The 16,332-nt window shown below is 55.0% G+C and overlaps 1 protein-coding gene across 2 annotated transcripts in view; it reads right to left on the minus strand.

Moving 5' to 3' along the window:
* Positions 1–3,729: 3,729 nt before the first annotated feature.
* The window catches only part of RBPMS (RNA binding protein, mRNA processing factor), a 170,337-nt gene continuing 157,734 nt past the window's right edge, over positions 3,730–16,332 (minus strand). The window contains exons 8-9 of one of the 2 annotated variants that reach the window (XR_004300545.1): positions 9,842–9,945; positions 3,730–4,228 (exon numbers count right to left, since the gene is read on the minus strand). The gene's annotated coding sequence lies outside the window, so the exon portion shown is untranslated. The remainder of the gene's footprint in view (positions 4,229–9,841; positions 9,946–16,332) is intronic. The other variant, XM_032413473.1, reaches the window with a different exon arrangement.

Here is a 16,332-nt window from a genome sequence, read left to right on the forward strand (position 1 = left end):
GCAAATTCTGTAGCTTTACCTCGTTCACTTGCAATTTTTTGTGTTATGCCTTGATCCCCTCTGCCTGCTACGTGGAAGAGAAATTTCTCCATCTACCCCCTTCTGGTGGTCTGGGTGTTGGGGCACCTGGTGACACATGGTGAGAGATGTAGTCTTTGTGGGAAATTGTGAGAGGGCCCCGGTTGTGTCGCATTAAAAAGGACGTCTTTTACCAGTTCTTCTGGGTGTCTAAAAACATACCCACTCGAAATTCAGGTTAGAGTGGAAGTCCCGTTCTTGCTGCTGCCCATCTCTGCCGGACCTGCTGGCCATCTAGAAGCAAGTGGGAGTGGGCGTGGCTGGCTGATTTCAGAGGTGAAGACAATCTGCGGTGCGTTTTGATCTGTAATTGAGGGACAATCATTCGAGGCTTTTAGGAGAGAGCTAAGAGAAATGTAGTTGTGCCTGGACAAAACGTAATCATGAACATCCAGCCGCTGCCGTCACCCCCTAGCAGTGTGGCGAGATGGCGGTGGGACCTGGGGATGGAGGGGCTCGGCAGCCCGGGAGCAGAGTCCCCGCGAGAAGGCCGTGCGGGGGTACCCACTGCTTCCGGGCCGCGCTCGCGGGGAAGGCACTGCGAACACACAGTCCTCGATTTGTTTGGGGAGCTGTTTGAGGTCACAAGCAGACAAACCATGTTCTGAATGGGGGATTATGGCATTTGGATTTATAAATTCCCCAATTCCTACCAGCTAATGACGATTTTCTGCAGCACAGCGGAGACTCAGTGTCCCCTCTTCCCCGTAGCTGCTATTTTTATAGGTTTCATCTGCCAGGAAGATTTTGGGTTTTCTGAGGCTTTTTTGGGTTTTCTTAACAAGCCACGGCCAGCATAGTCCCCGTGCGGCAAGGCTGGAGTGGTGTCGTGTGGACAGCAGTGACGGCCCATCAGCAATGCACTGCCGTCCTCGGGGCTTCACGTAGGACGTGACGTTCCTTCCGGCATGTTTTGTGAGCTTGTCCCGGGCTTGTCCCAGTAGGTGTTCCGTGGGAGGCAGGGGGAGGGCGGGGCCTAGGACTTCTAGGACCCATGTCTACACTGACTGGACCTTGGATCATGTGACCCTGTGCTGTCCCAGGAGTGTTGTGTCGAATGAGTGCACATTTCTTAAAGTGATCCGTATGCCCTACTTGAGGCTCGAACTCACGACCCAAGATCATCAGTGTGTTTGAGCGTAGGCGTCTTGAGGATGGTTTCAGATAATGCCTCTCCAGTAACAAGTGTTCTTGTGCCTTCTAAGGATGTTGGAAGTGTGTGGTATCAAGAGAGGGCGCCGGATCTGGGGTTGAAGGTCAAGAGCAACCACGTGCTGCCACTCTTCCAACCGGGTAGGAATGCCCTTTTTACTCAACATCCGGACACCCCAGTGGTGCGGAACACGGGGAAATCCGAACACACTCCTCACACTAAGCATGCCCTGCCCAGAGCCCTCGGGAGTAGCTAGTGGATTCCTGTCGCCCCGAAACCTGTGTAGAGATACAGAATTCAGGGACATCAGCCACGCCTCCTCCATTCTCAAGAATGTTCCTTCCGTCACAAAAGTCAGGACCCAAAGATGCCATGGGATCCTGGGCTTTGGGCGTACCTCACAGATGAGGGTGGTGATTGCCAGTTGGTCCAACATCTATGCAAGTGCTGGGTCCGGTGAACCTGGATGATTATCTGCAAGTGTAACTTTCATTTTGGAAGTTTTAAGGTTCTTTTCCAAATTAATTAGCAGTTTTGTCCCAGAGGTGGAAGGCATAGTATTTAATTTCAGGTGTCAGTTTTATAGCTTTATATAGCTAGTCTTGTGCTCACAAGAGGTACAAGTGAACAAGAGAACAAGAAGGGTCACTTAGTAACCAGATGGCTTAGTGGCCACGTTCTGGGGATCTGCACACCTGGGACATCATGCACAGAAGCAGAAGGAACGAACAGACCTGCCTTTTACTTATCCCAAGTTCCCAATTCCAAAAGACAAGACAGTATTCCCACTCAACAGAATAACAGAAAAGACCATTTTTCATACGGTCACGAAGCTGGTGTTTCACCGGTCAGTGGGAATCTGCCTGGCGTTCACACTAGACTGGTAAGTACCATCCGGCCTTGGCACTTGCATGTCACCTATGGTCGTCAGCAGAGTGGCCCAAGGCAGGCTGGAGAGGAAGGGAATCTCCTTCGGGGCAAGCTGCCTGTCCCGTCTGCTGCCCCAGCCGGGGCAGGTCCCAGATGGGCTGAGGCAAGCTGCAGATTGGTCTTCTACGGTCGTACGGACGCTCCCGGACACAGGACGGCGTGACTGGGACCTGCTTCCGGTGGATGGTTCCCTTGCAAAAGGGATGTAAACGGCAGTGCCCGCCAAGGCTAGTTAATGGTTACTGTTGGTTGTTGGTGTTACTCTGAATGGAGCACTGTGGATTCTCCCCCCTCCCTTTCGGGGGACGAGGGGTGGGTGATAATCACTATCCTCATGGCTATCAACGCCTGGCTTCTCCCTGACGTTGGCAGAAAACCATAAATGACCCTTCATAGATCGCAGATCATCCTGAGCTGCAGCTCTGCAGGCTGATGTGGGTGTGGAGTCCGGCAGGTGCAGTAAAAGGCATCAAAAGGGCGATCCTCCTGCCAGGTCAGTGAGGGCCAGGGGCCTGAGGCGTCCATGTGCCACCAGGGGCCCCAGCTGAGCACTTGTAGAGGTTTGCTCCTTGGCTGTCCCATCCCTCTCCTGTTCCTTAGTCCCTCGGTCCTCAGCTTTGTCAGCGCTGAGAACGGGAAAGAAACCTGCTGGGCTGGGCTGGGCGGGGGGGGGGGGGGGGGGGGGGGGGGGGAAGTTCCTGCTTGATCTTGCAGAAAGGAATGTGCCAAGCAATGGTGTGGCAGCTGGAAAAAGCACTTTATTTTTAAAAAATGACAATAGAAAAGTATCTTTACACAGTTTATGAAAGTATAGTAGACTGTGCGGCAGTGCAGTTTTCCTTAGAAACGAGAGTCCAGGGGTCTCCGCAGGGGCCGGGGGCGCTGCAGACGGCGGCCGGGTTTGAGCGGAGCAACCCCCCGCCCTGCTGGACGTGCCCCTCCCTCAACACTGGCTCTTCTTGTCCCTTTTTGTAATGATGACCTTTAAAAGCTTCTTGATATCTTTATTTCTAATGGAAAATAATCCGCTCCCACCCCAGAACCACCATATGATCACTAAAACACTGGTCTTCAGCACAAGGTGAGACTAAGCAAGCTAGTATCTGGTCAGCTCTGTCAGCAGCCGAAAATTCTTAGGTCAGTTTATTTTTACACGTGGCTCTTCTACCACAAGGGGGACAGACTGAGCTGCCAGACTCCGGGGAGGGGTCCGCTTCCACCACCCGATCCGCTGCAATCACCCATGGGCCGCGCCCTCTCTCCTCGGGCCAGGGGGATGCCCCAGCGCAGTCCTCCCACTCGGGAGACAAGAGCTGCCTGCAGCAGCCAGCTCCCTTGGGAGGTGGGCCTCAGTGGGTCTCACAGGGTGAGCTGGGAGCAGGAGAAACGCCAGATAAGGGCAGAACCCACCCCGGGCACAGTGTGCTTGGGCCCCTCGGGAGCTGCACCCTGCTCAGGAACGCGGGCCCATGCAAGGCTGCTTCGTCTAGCTGTCAGCGTGCCCCCGCCATAGCAGCTCCTGGGGGCTTCTGACTGTCCCGCGGGAGCGTCCCACTAGAAGGGGGGGGGGGGGGCATGCACCTAGTAGGGCTGCAGCTCGCCGTTCTGTTCCTGCCTTACCCTGCACTCAGGCCAGGCAGGTGGACGGCTATACATTCACAATACGATTCTGGAAATGCTGTAATATTTAAAAACATGCCTCAAACATGCAGCTTGGAGGAAAAACATATCTATTTTTAATTACAAGCATTCAAAAGTCAAGCACAAAAATTGTGATCCAACCCAGTGTAAGATCATCCATTCTCTCATACTTAAAATGTTTGGTATAAAAATACTCACTCTCTTGGTTTTATTGTTGACATCTTTTATGTTTCGTTTGAAAATATCTCCAAACTGTACAGAAATGTCAGACCATGCGTTCACAAATAACACACTATTTCTTAAAATTATACAGTGTAAAAGAGTAAAACATTTTTATTATATTTGTTTCTTCGAGAAAAACAGATGTGTGACAGAGGCTGTGGCAAAGTCTTGAAGGGACCAAAACTGGGCAAGGTGTTCTCAAGCCTGAAACAGAAAGAACGTGGGTGAGGGGAGCGCTCACCTTCCCCCAGGCTGTGGGGGGCTTCCCGACAAGCACGCGTGTGTACGTGCCCAGAACACGACCCCCCACCAGAGTAGCGCCGTTCTCCCCAGAGACACGGGGGCAGGACATACTTCTCTCTCACCAGAAACTTTTCAAGACCTCCTTCCCCTGCACTTGCCTGTGCTTTGCTTTGTGGCAAAAAAGAAAAAAAGCCTTCGAATCATCCCCGAGACTTTGCCACCTGCAGAGTCCCGGCGGGCCCCGCGCTTTTCTTCACCTGTGTAAAGCCTCAACTATTGCTCTGTCCCTGTTCTCTTGCCGTCTTCCCAACACGTCAGACTCAAATCTCGGGTGGTAGGAAAGGTCTAGGCAGAGTAACTCCACAGACACTAGAATTTTGTGCAGGGAACTGCTTATTTGGGTGTGGGAAGAAGCTATAACGAAAACAGCATTATTACTAACACCCCATCGAACCATCCTAAGTTAGACTTCTTTGGGAGGATGTGTCTTTGGCAGCGGCTCCTGGAGAAACCTCCCACGAACACTCGCAAACAGCACGAACTGGACGATTTTGGTAAATCCGATCTATGCCAGGCCCTCACTGAGCTGGGGCACCCACGCTGTGACCCAGAATATCTTGGCACAGCCCGTGTGCAGGTGACGGCAGAAATAAAGGGCAAGTCAGAAGACCCAACCTCATGACCACATAGCTACGGTTCACGGAACGATCTCCCCCGGGAGAGACTGGGGCGCCGCTTTCGAGGGCAGGGATCTGGACGTGCAGAGCCTCACCTGTCATCTTCCAGTACCGCTCAGCCTCTCTCGAGCTCGTGGTGCTAGCTGCCTAGTGCTAGTGCGTCAGTTTATGCTTTGCACGGAGAGGCCCAGCTAGAGAGGCCTGGGGCTGGAGATGCTCCCAGATCAAGCTCCGGGAGCCTGCAGCGCCCCCCCCCCCCCCCCCCTCCCCCAACCGCAGCCTTTCTCAGCAGAGCTCTCTGACAGGCCAGGAATGCAGGAGGAGAGAAACGCCTTCTGGAAATCCCACTTTGTTTTGCCTCCCCCTGGAGCCCAGCACAGGAGGGGCGTCGCCGGTCACACCCCGTCTTGGGCACATGTCACAGGACCCGTGCCGCTCCGTGAGCAGGGCCAGGAGAAGGGCCCGCTCTCGAAAGCATCTTGTTGCCGCCCCTGACTTGTACCCAGCGGGGACACCGGGTGTGTGTGGCCTGGAGCAGCCCTGGGTGGGTGGCAGGGGCCTCGGCGCCAGGCAGTATCTGGGGCCGCAGCAGCTGGCCTTCCCAATGAACCGGGACCTGACGGGCCCTCCGACTGCCGAGGAGCCTCCCCCCCAGACTGGGAAGAGGCAGCGGCCGCAGAGAGGGAACCCCGCTTAGACGGAGTGGATACGAGACGCTGGGACGACAGTCCCACGTCATCCCAAACTTGACCAGGGGCCAGCAGCCCAAGCTGAGGGCTGGTTCCAGGAAACGGTTTCTGAGGAACAGCAGTCCCCCTACGGCTGTTCTACTTTGGAACAATTCACAGGGGACGGCGCTCGGCCGCCCTCGGACTCTGGGAGCCTTAAGGGGCCCGCGCTGCCGAGGCCTCCTACCGAGGCCGCCCCCGGACAGCAGCCCCAGCTCCGCGTGCGGACGCCGCCTCGCACCAGAGGCTGAAAGCACAGCTGCCGCACGGCAGGCCAAGGACACCCGTGGGCGCCCCCGGCCCTGCGCAGGCGCCCGGCTGGGGGGCCTTCTCCTCTGGAGAGCTCAGTGACCGTCTCTGGGCAAGCACACGTTGCTACTCCGGGCCTTTCTGGTTCCACAGCCAGTTCCCGGACAACTGTCCCCATTCCTGTCAGCTTTGCCGTGGACACTTCTGCCATGACCGCAGAGGCACCGCGTCTAAACCCGGACTCCCCACCTTCCCTTCCTCACGAGGCTCCTGCCCCCGCCCCCGCCCCCCTCCGCCTGTGTCTCCGTCCCTCCACCCAGCCCTGCGCTCTCCCCGCGCTCTCGGCTGACTGTCACTTCCCCACACCGCCGTCGCCATCCTGGGCTCGCCTCCCCTGCTACGCGTTTCTGATGGGACCCTTCATTTTGCCGCGGGCAGCCAGGTGACAAAGATTCTGAAAACACCTCCCCCTGCCTCCCCGAGACCCAAACCCCTAACACATCCCCCCAGGCCCTCAAAAGCCCGGTCATAATCCACTGTGGACAAGAACACGCGGCACAGACCCTCCTCCTGGTCTTACAAGCTGTTCGCTCTCAGAACTCCGTGCGAGCGCTTCCCCAGCCCTCGGGCAGCCCCCCGCGCCCCCAGCAGGGCCTTCTCGCCGGCGCTCTCTAACTAGAGTCCTCACTGTCCAGGCCATTTGTTTCGCTTCCTCACGGATTAGCTCGGATTCTTTTCCTCCCTAAGACTACGCCGTCCTCCCTCCACCCCATAGTCACTTGCACACAGAACTTCAGACCCCCATATGCAGGCCAGGAAAGGAAATGGGAACGACGGACAGTTAATGGCACGTGGCACTGAGACTTGGCTCCTGAGTCTGGATAACGCCCCGGCTGAGCACCCGGAGCCTGTGTCTGCGGCAGCTCTGGCCCTGATGGGGGCCTTCCCGAGCGGCCCGTGGGGGGGGGAGGGGGCCTCCAGCTGCCCCTGGGCTCTCAGCAGCCCACCCTGGCCTCCCAGGACTCTGCCCCCTTCTTCTTCCTGGACTCTGGAGCAGGAAGCAGGGTGCACGGGGCTGGCTCATTCCAGCCGATGAGGAAGGCTTTGGAGGGAAAAGAGAAGGGGGGGATGAGAGCTGATAGTTTCCCGAGCTTTTCCCCAACTGTGCTGCGGAGATGTAATTCTCACATGGGAAAAGAATGCGTCCCCATTGCCATAGATGTTCCCAGACTGAAGAGAAGGTCAGAATGTGGCTATTTCAGTCCCTGTAAACAAGGAAGGGGTTTAGCTAAGAACGGAGTTCAAACCTTGGAATGTATTAACAAGGACATTTTAAACAGAATACAGAGACATCCGGGAACACGGAGCACCGTGGCGGGATGGGGGCGGGGTGGGAGAGGGTCAGGCTGTTTGCTGAGCAGCTTCTGCTCACAGCCTTTCCCGAAGGGCGGTCACCGGAGAGACAGGGCAGGAAAAGAGATGGAACAAAGCTCGCCGGAGGCGGGTCGCAACTGTCCCGTATAAGACCATGGAGAATGTCTGCTGCTGTCTGAAAGAATATTCTACAATTCTTAAACATTTCATGTCCGTTGTCCTTGATCAAAAAGATCAGCTGTGGCCCTCCGGACCGGGCACAGCTGCTGCTGGGTTGGGGGCCAAGGTGCTCGCTGGCTGCCACGCCCGACCAGACGGGGCCTGCTCTCCCCCGACTCAGCCCCGAGCTCTTTCTCCCAGCAGTAAAAAAATTCGGTTTCCCCCATCTACTACATACACTTGGCCTACTGACTAATGATTTCTTTCCCAAGAGTTTCTCTAAATGTATTCATTTTTACCGAAAGTCAGATAAGGAATATTCCCCTCTACTCAACCCCCAATAGACATAGAACACAGTTTTCATTTTATAGCTGTAAAAACCAAATACCGGTATGAATTTGTAATAAAAAGCCTAGGTGACACTTTAAAAGGCTCACAGGCTAGTCTCCAGGAGAACAGTCTCCCGTAGTTGGAAACGGCCCCCCCATTCTGAACACACATCCCCGCCTGCGCCTGCACGCGCGCACCCCTCCGCCCCAGGAACCGCGCCGCGCGCCCAGCAGGCCACCTCCAGACCTGCTCTTGTAACCCACGCTGGCCCCGGAACTGGTGAGCCCCACGCGGAACATGGCCAGTGCCAAGGCACCCTCCAGCGCGTCTGGTCCGTGCTGGCCGGCCGCCCCGAGTCCCAGCGCTACCCCCACCCCTTCTCTGCTCCTTCCATTGTCTAAATGAAGTCACCGCGTGCGTGCCCCAGCCGCTGTGCTTCCTGACTAGGCTCATCTGCATTTGCCTGGAATTACGGATGTTTGGGTTCGTTTACTGCATTAAAAAAAAAAAAAAATCATTATTCTAACCTGCTTCCAAAAAATTACATGGGTAGATTTTAATTGGTTTAAAGTGTGCCAGAGTGTGGTGTGGGGGGAAACCAACAAAACCTTGTCCTTTAAGCAGGTTTTACCGGGGGCCCCTGGGTGGCTCAGTCAGTTAAGCCTCGGACTCTTGATTTTGGCTCAGGTCATGATCTCAGGGTTGTGAGATCGAGCCCCGGGCTGGACTCCGTGCTCAGCATGGAGTCTGCTTGAGATTATCTCTCCCTCTGCCCCTCACCCCGACTCACACTCGTGCTTGCTCGCTCGCTCTCTCAAATAAAAGAAATTCTCAAAAAAAAAAAGTTTTATTGGGTGATAATATTGGTAAGAATAGTGTGGGCACTGTTATTAAGAACCATGACAAAAGAACCACCCAATAAATTAGAAGGCTAAGGAATTGGTGGGATTAAACATTAGCTGCCCTACACGATGTGGAAAACGCTTCCCTGTTAAGTTTGGTCAGTGGGAGGAAAGACCCCAAGTGCAGGCCGCTGGGGCCCACACGACGTGCCTGCCTCTGGATGGGCTCTACTCTGAGAGCAAGAAATTACCTAAGTCCCAAGAATGCGGTAATGACCTCCTTGGCTAGATCTGCCTGGTTCTCTGTCCTTAGCAGGAATCTTGCCCTCTTTCTGACTCATCTTTTCTTCATTGGCCCCTTGTAGGGATGAAATTTGCCACCTTATTTGGGCCGAGACATAACCGCTGTGGGCCTGCCCTTGGTACTCCTGTTGTTCTAGGCCAAGTTTTCCAGAGAGCCTGGTAGCCCCTCTGTGTGGCAGCCAGCGGCCGGTCACCTGCGGGAACGCTACGTTACTGTTTTAGACTACGCTTACTACTAGAAGCTGAGGGACCGCTCAAAGAGATGAACAATCACCAAAATCACCGGCCGGCAGGAAGCCCAGAGTCTGGAGGAGTCCAGTGAGAGCCCTGCCTCATTTGCCTGTGCCCAAGGACAACCACTCTTCTTTCCAAAGAGGCTCACGCACACGTCTCGGTGTCACCGAGAGAGGGCTACACTGTATTCAGTACAAGTGGATGAAGTCAGGAGGAATACACATACTATCTCTAAAAGATTCTCACCAAAATGGTGAATTTCCAGAAAAGGTGTATGGGTTTAAAAGGGGAAAGTGTCATTTATCTGTAAATTCCCGATGGCGGAATGGCTCGTTCCATGGCTGCGGCCTGAGCACGTGCACGTGGCCTCACCGTGTGCGCGGAGGGTCTGCAGGACCCCCCCCCCCCCGCCCTCCCAGACGCCCTTCCCTAAGCACGCTGTGGCTGGACGAGATCATGGAGAGCAAACCCCTGACCCCAGTGCTCTGTACCAGAGCGTCTCAACCTAGAGCACCCACCAGGATCACCTGGGGGAGGTGGTAACACCTAGACTGCTGGGCCTCATCCCCGGGGCTGCTGGGGTGACGGTCCCGACCACACTGGTCTCCATCACCGCGCCCTGCCCGGGACACGCTGCCTCCCCAGAGGGCCTGTCCGGCCTCTGACTGTGGGACTCACCAGCATGCTCCAGTCTGGGAGAACGGCTTGAGCACAGCAACCACCAGTGAAGATTGCATTAATACCCACAAGACAGATTGCAGCCACCATCACACACCTGGAACCTGGGATGGAGAAAGAAATCACCCATTAACGGTGTGCTGTCATTTCCAACCCCAGCGCTGGTCTGCCCTTGGGGTTCCCTGGGTTCCGAAGGTCAGCCTGTTCTGTGAGCAAAGAACGGAGAGTCAGTGGCAAAGGGCCCAAGGCCGCCACGGTGGAGCTGAGGACAAGTGCCCGGTGAGAATGACCACACCAGCGGCACGGAGCTCCCCATGGGGACCACGGGCTTCGGGCCTGGTCAGAGGGAAAGCGCCCCGGCGGTGGAGTGTGGCTGCCAGGGCTCCCTGGCACCAAGGCTGGAGGGGAAGGGACCCTGGACCCAAGTGTGCTGTGGGCGACGCGGTCTTCACACGCTCACCCGAGTAGGCGCGTGTCCGTCGTGGGGGACGGGCCAGGGCGAAGCTGTGGCAACAGCAGGCCGCCCGGCCCAGGAGGCAAGGCAGCCATGCCGAGTTCCGAGGGCCGGACCCCCAGGCCTGTTCAAGAGCCCCGTCGAGGAGAGGTGCAGGACCTGAAGCCCCCCAGAGAGAGGAAGCGCCCCAAACCTATCCAGCTCAGCCCCAGGCCACAAAAGCAATTCTCCAGGAGGATCCTGTGCTGTCACGTGCATCAATGAGCTCAACTTTGCTCCAAGCACCTTCTGGAAAACAAAAACTAAGAGGAAACATTTGTGACTACATCCTGTTCCCAGGGGTCTGAGAATTTTGAAATATGAAGGTGCCGAGACCCAGAAGATCATAAATTTTTACTATTCTTCCGCAGGCATGACTGCCTCTGAGCCAGCTGGTTTTCATGAGAATTCCTGGAGCCAAGGAAGGACGCCGGCCTCCCGGCGCGTGGATGCCAAGGGCCCTCTTCCCTGCTAACATCTCTTGCGTGTTCAGCCCTCCTGCCTACAGACAGACAGGCGGACTCGGGCACACGGGGCTTCGTGACCAGGAGCGCGCAGGGTACTGCCGCGAACCCCGAGTTCCCCACAGAGGCCTCCCTGGTCTGCTGGCACGGGAAGATGCCCCCCTGGGGTTCGGCAGGGAGGCTGGGCCTGGGCTGAGACCCTCCCGCTGGGCTTATGGGGGAGCCGGAAGGAAAGACTGCCCTCCTAGGACAACTCTCTTCTCAGAACTAAGGAAAAAGAAAGTTTTGCCCAGATTTCCACTTTAAAAACATTATGAAAGAATTAACAGATGTAATTCCAGTTTCCTAGTGAAAATTGGGTTGAGGACAGGAAAAGAAATATTCACCTTCTTTTTTTTTTTTTTTTAAAGATTTTGTCAGAGAGAGAGCACATGAGCAGGGGGAGCGGCAGGCGGAGGGAGCAGCAGACTCCCCACTGAGCAAGGAGCCCGATGCGGGGCTCGATCCCAGGACCCTGGGACCATGACCTGAGCCGAAGGCAGACTCTTAACGACTAAGCCACCCAGGTGCCCCGAAATATTCATCTCTGTACATAAAACTTATCAGCTCCCCCAGATTCTCCCCACCTCCCGCACCTCTGGGGACGGCCAGACCGGCGCAGCACTCGGGGCACCTGCTGCTTAGGATGTCCCACCCATGGCCACATCCCTCCAGGCGTCTGGGCTGAAGCTCATCGGGGTGACTCCGGACCGGTGGGTGAGGAGCACGGGGCACTGTCACCGGGCTGCTCTTTGCAGTGAGGACAGCAGTAGCACCTGTCCGCACACCAGGGCTGCCCCCGTGGACAGGGAGCACACACGGGCCAGTCTGTCCTACAGGGACCCCCAAGACGACTCCGCAAAGAACAGAGAACACCGCAGGGAAGTCTGAATGTGTGCACTTGTAACCTTACAGCGAGCACGCAGGCCTTCCGAATGTCCCTTTCCAGCCGAGAGTCGGGCGCGTGGGGGGGGGGGTGGGGCAGGGGCTCCTGTAGGTGGCCCTCACCTGCCCCGTGAAGGGGCCGAGACCCCATGGCCGGGTCTTCATACTCGGCCACCCTCTTTTAACTTCCTCCAGGGACCGTCAGGCAGTTCTCCTGGTGCATACGCTCAGGGGACGGGCCAAGGCAGGGAAATCACCGCTCGGACCGCCCGGGGTCGTCCTACCAGGTGCGGCGCGTAGGTGAACTCAGCGCCCGTGTGGCGAGCAGAGGGCTGTGGTGCCTTCCCTTACGGAACGGGGAGGGCACGGCAGTGGCTGGACGGGTCCCCAGTCGCGGACACGGTGCAGGCGTTCGGGCCCATCCCTACAGCTCACACAAGAACCGAACAGACCCCGGGCTCCGGGACTCAGGACCAGGGCGACACCGCGCCGGCTGCGGGGCGTTCTCTGCTCCCCTAACGCCTCGCCCAGCGAAGGCCTGCTGTGCGCAAGCTTGTTCACTTGGACTCAGCAAAGGGGAAGGCAAGAAGACCGGAGAGGTTCAATTATTCTCTAAACTTGAGTCAAGCGAGCCTGTTCTGAACAAGGAAGCCCGTATGAATCTGGGGAAGCCCTGGGTCGCTGCCTGACCGTAAGCGCCAGGCTGACCCCGAGCCCCGTGCTCCCCCGTGGCACATGAAGCCCCTCCCTCGCTCTGCTAGTTTCCCCTGAGCACGTCTCACCGCCTGACCTAGTGTGTGTCTTAGTGATTTATGACCCATCTTCCCCCTGTTAATGGAGGTCAGCTCCATGCAGGCAAGGATTTTGTTTGCTTTTCTTACCCTTGTATCCTTAGCAGCCAAAACAGTCCCTTACTGGCTGCAGATGTTCACTGGATAGTGATTGTGCTAACGAACTTGAGACACAGAGACCGTGGTTAACAGGAGGGGGAGTGGCGATTCAGGGCAAACACCGCCCTGGGTCCTGGGCACGGCGCCTCGGGGTTCCTCCTCTTCTTCTTTTAAAGATTTTATTTATTTGACAGAAAGAGAGGGAACACAAGCAGGGGGAGTGGGAGAGGGAGAAGCAGGCTTCCCGCGGAGCAGGGAGCCCGACGCGGGGCTCGATCCCAGGACCCTGGGACCATGACCTGAGCTGGAGGCAGAGGTGCCTGCAGGACCACAGCGCTGTCTGAGCTCCCAGCGCTGCCTGACATCCGGCTCCTGGGGCTCCCCGGACAATGGCTGCACCCCCCAGGCCCTCGTGCTCACAGCCAGAGACAGACGTTCCTCCCAAAACAAAACATGAGGAATATGCAGCTTTACATTCCGGTCTCATTATCTCTTGCCGTGTCCTTCTCTCATTTGTTGATGCTGTAACTATATGTGCTTATAATTTGGGTGCTACGGTCTTGGTCCTAGGCCAGGGAGATTTTCGGAGTTCTTAAAGAACGCCCTCCCACACCCACCCCCCGGTTCCCAACTCTCTCTCTCTCTGATTTAACTACACTGTTGGATACCCAACAAGGAAGGCTGTGTAACTCATTCCCTCTCAAGAGTTACTAAAAACTTGCTCATGCTCTCCTGTTCTCAACGCATGTGGGAAATGGATCGTTTTCAGTGATTATCATGTAATCTGGGCTTGTCCAGTCCATGGCTGGACCATTAGCAAAACTCCAGTGATGAGCAGACGGAGCTTGTAGCCAGACTAAACCCCGTCAGGATGCTGAACAAATTAAAACACCAATGACACCACCCCTCTGACGGTCTTCAGTTGCCACGGATGACGGTAAACACATGCACACCCCCACCCCCACCCAAGGGGCTTTCCTCACAAGCCCATCCTGGAGCATCCTCAGCAGGAACTCTTTCCCTTTAAAATGTATATCCATGACTCCCACTCACTAGAACTGGAGTTCCTCAGGGGCACAGGCCTGGTCTGCATGCACATTTTTGTATCTAGCACATACTGGACACATAACATATGTTTACTTAAGAATAAAGAGCTTGTTTACTTTTCTAGTCTAGTCCCTGATTTCCCAGTAGGAGGTCAAAGTGAGTAAATGAAAAACCCCTGCAGGGCCTGGGCGGTTCAGGACTTGGAAGGGTGGCCCCCAGAGCTCCACGTGTGGGGAGTGAGCGCCGGTCTGGGTCTATGTATAGGCCGTCATGTCTGATACCAGCCATCACTCCTGCTCTTGTCTTCTATTCGGGTGCCATCTTCCCAGAGAGGAAGGACACCCGCTGCGCCCTGGCAAACAGAGGAAGGCCACGTCACTGGCCGCACCTATCCTACATTTGGCCTTTTTGAAAGACCAGTTTTGCACTAAAATATTTATTGTTTCATCAGAACCACTGTTCTCAAATCTAATTTGCATTTCCCTAAGATTACGCAGCCTGGACTATTAGCTCAAGGACTTGATCCAAGAGACTAGAAGGAGCCTGAGTAACGGATCCACACTGAACTGGTCTAACCTTAGGCAGGGTGGGAGACTAGAGTCCTAACCCCAAGTGCGGTGGTAGTAAGTGCAATTATCCATCCTCCTTGCCTACTGCCCCTCCTCTGCGCCCTCTAGACCCCGAGGAAGGAGTCTGGCCCGTGGCCCACGTCTAGCTCAGAACAAACGGTGCGTCCACAGGAGATGTTGCACCTGCATACGGGTCCGACAGCTTCACAAGCCATACTTCCGAAGGGGGAACCCGCTAGGCCTTCTTTGGTAGCCACTGCTGCCTCTAGGTCTCTGGTGGGAAGGTCTGTGGGGAAGGATGATCTGGAACAACTCAGGTGAGCGGATAGAAACAAAGGGCAGGATCCCATTGGCTGGAACCATGCCGCTGCTTAACGATCATGCCTTCCCTTTGGCCTATATAAATGCTTAAAAAAAAATCCCTCCTCAGGCCCTATGCCACCACCATCCTCGGCCAACTGCAACTGCCGGGTTCGGAGGTATTCTCTCATCTTACTCAAGTTTCCTACACCATCTGCTACTGCCGACCCCAGCAGCTCACCACTGCCCTTCCGCGCTCCAGCCCTCACCGGCTCCTCCGGGCACTCTTCATTCTCCACAGGCTGCTCGTCCTCTGTGGACCCTATGGCCAGGTGAGCCTCAAGGCTGTGTCGCACTGACCGCTCTTCCGGTTTCATCAACTTCCTCAACTACCTGCTTATGCTGAATGCCAGATCGACCCCCAACCCATCAACTCTTCTGTGAGCCTCAGAAATCCCAGTTACGCAGTCCTGGGTACCTGCGGGTGAACACCTAGCAGCCTCTGAGAACGGAGGGATGAGCGCACGGTCATGGGAGGCAGAGCGCATGGTCGCTCAGTGCCTTCTGGAGCCGGACGACAGGGCTGCACCCGCCTCGCCCTGGCAACGGGGGCAGGGTCCCTCGTGACGAAATGACTAAGGCTTTTGTGCACGAAGAAAGAACAGAGAGCTAGGGACATGTCATTTTAAAAACTAATTATGGGCATGCGGGTATGGCACATGGACTTGGGAAGTCCTGGACATAATGGACCCTAGAATATACCTCAAAGCTTACAAATTGTGTTTCCAGGAAGAAAAAGTCCCCCCTAAGCAGCGAACTTTTATATTTCACAAAAGAGTAAAATATTTTAAATACTTCCGGTATCTACCATGGACTACTGACTTTTTTTCTAAGAAACTACATTTAAAGTGCAATTGCCATTCACGGATATTTACCATCTCACGTAAAATGGGTACTTGAACACACATACAACATAATTTCAGAATAAGGGACAAATACAAGCAGCTTAAAAAAAAAATCTAACACTGTCCTAATTTTTCCCTCATCATAAACAGATTAGTGGTAACTCTAACATAATGACCACTGGCCCAAAGATCTCTGTATGTGGGTGTCACTGGTTTGGGTTCCGGATAAGAGATTAGGGCATGGTTTCCCAAAATGTGCTCTATGTAAAACAACATTCTCCTAAGGGTCTGTGAAAGAGAGGGCTCCCTTGTCTCAGATGAGTTTGAGGAATCCTGCATCCCTGAGTTCCCTAATTTTACAGATTCATGATGCTCATGTTATAAGAAAGGTTCCAAGAATCTTTTGGTAAAAAACAAAAAAACCCAAAAAGTGTTTAACTCTGTTTGACCTTTGGCAACATTTATGTAGTCTGCCTCCAATCATCCCCAAGGACTAGTGTTGCTCTGGCCACACTCAGAAATAGGTCTGGTTAGGGGAAGAATAGGCACAATTCTAACTCAATGAGTTGATGTCTTAAAGCAGAGAAATGTGATCCGTCAACTTACTCATTACCCCACCAGCAGAGCAAGAATCCTGAGCAGCTGGGGCGTGGGTCTGCTGCCTACCACCATCCTCTTGTGTGCTGAGGCCCTTCCTCCAGAACAAAGATGCCTGCCTTCCGACCTAGGACTGGAGCGCTAAGTGCTGGCCTCTTATGGTGGTAAAGACTTCAGCAAGTGAAGCCCACGCTCAGCAGTCACCCTGGAAATTGAAATGAAGGTGACAGGACCCACCAAGCGAGACTTGGGGTCAACAGGGCAACTTGCCTGTGGAAAATAAACCCCAGAACTCTTTGAAA

The sequence above is a fragment of the Phoca vitulina genome, unplaced genomic scaffold, assembly GCF_004348235.1.
Source record: "Phoca vitulina isolate PV1807 unplaced genomic scaffold, GSC_HSeal_1.0 scaffold15, whole genome shotgun sequence".
Lineage (NCBI taxonomy): Eukaryota > Metazoa > Chordata > Mammalia > Carnivora > Phocidae > Phoca > Phoca vitulina.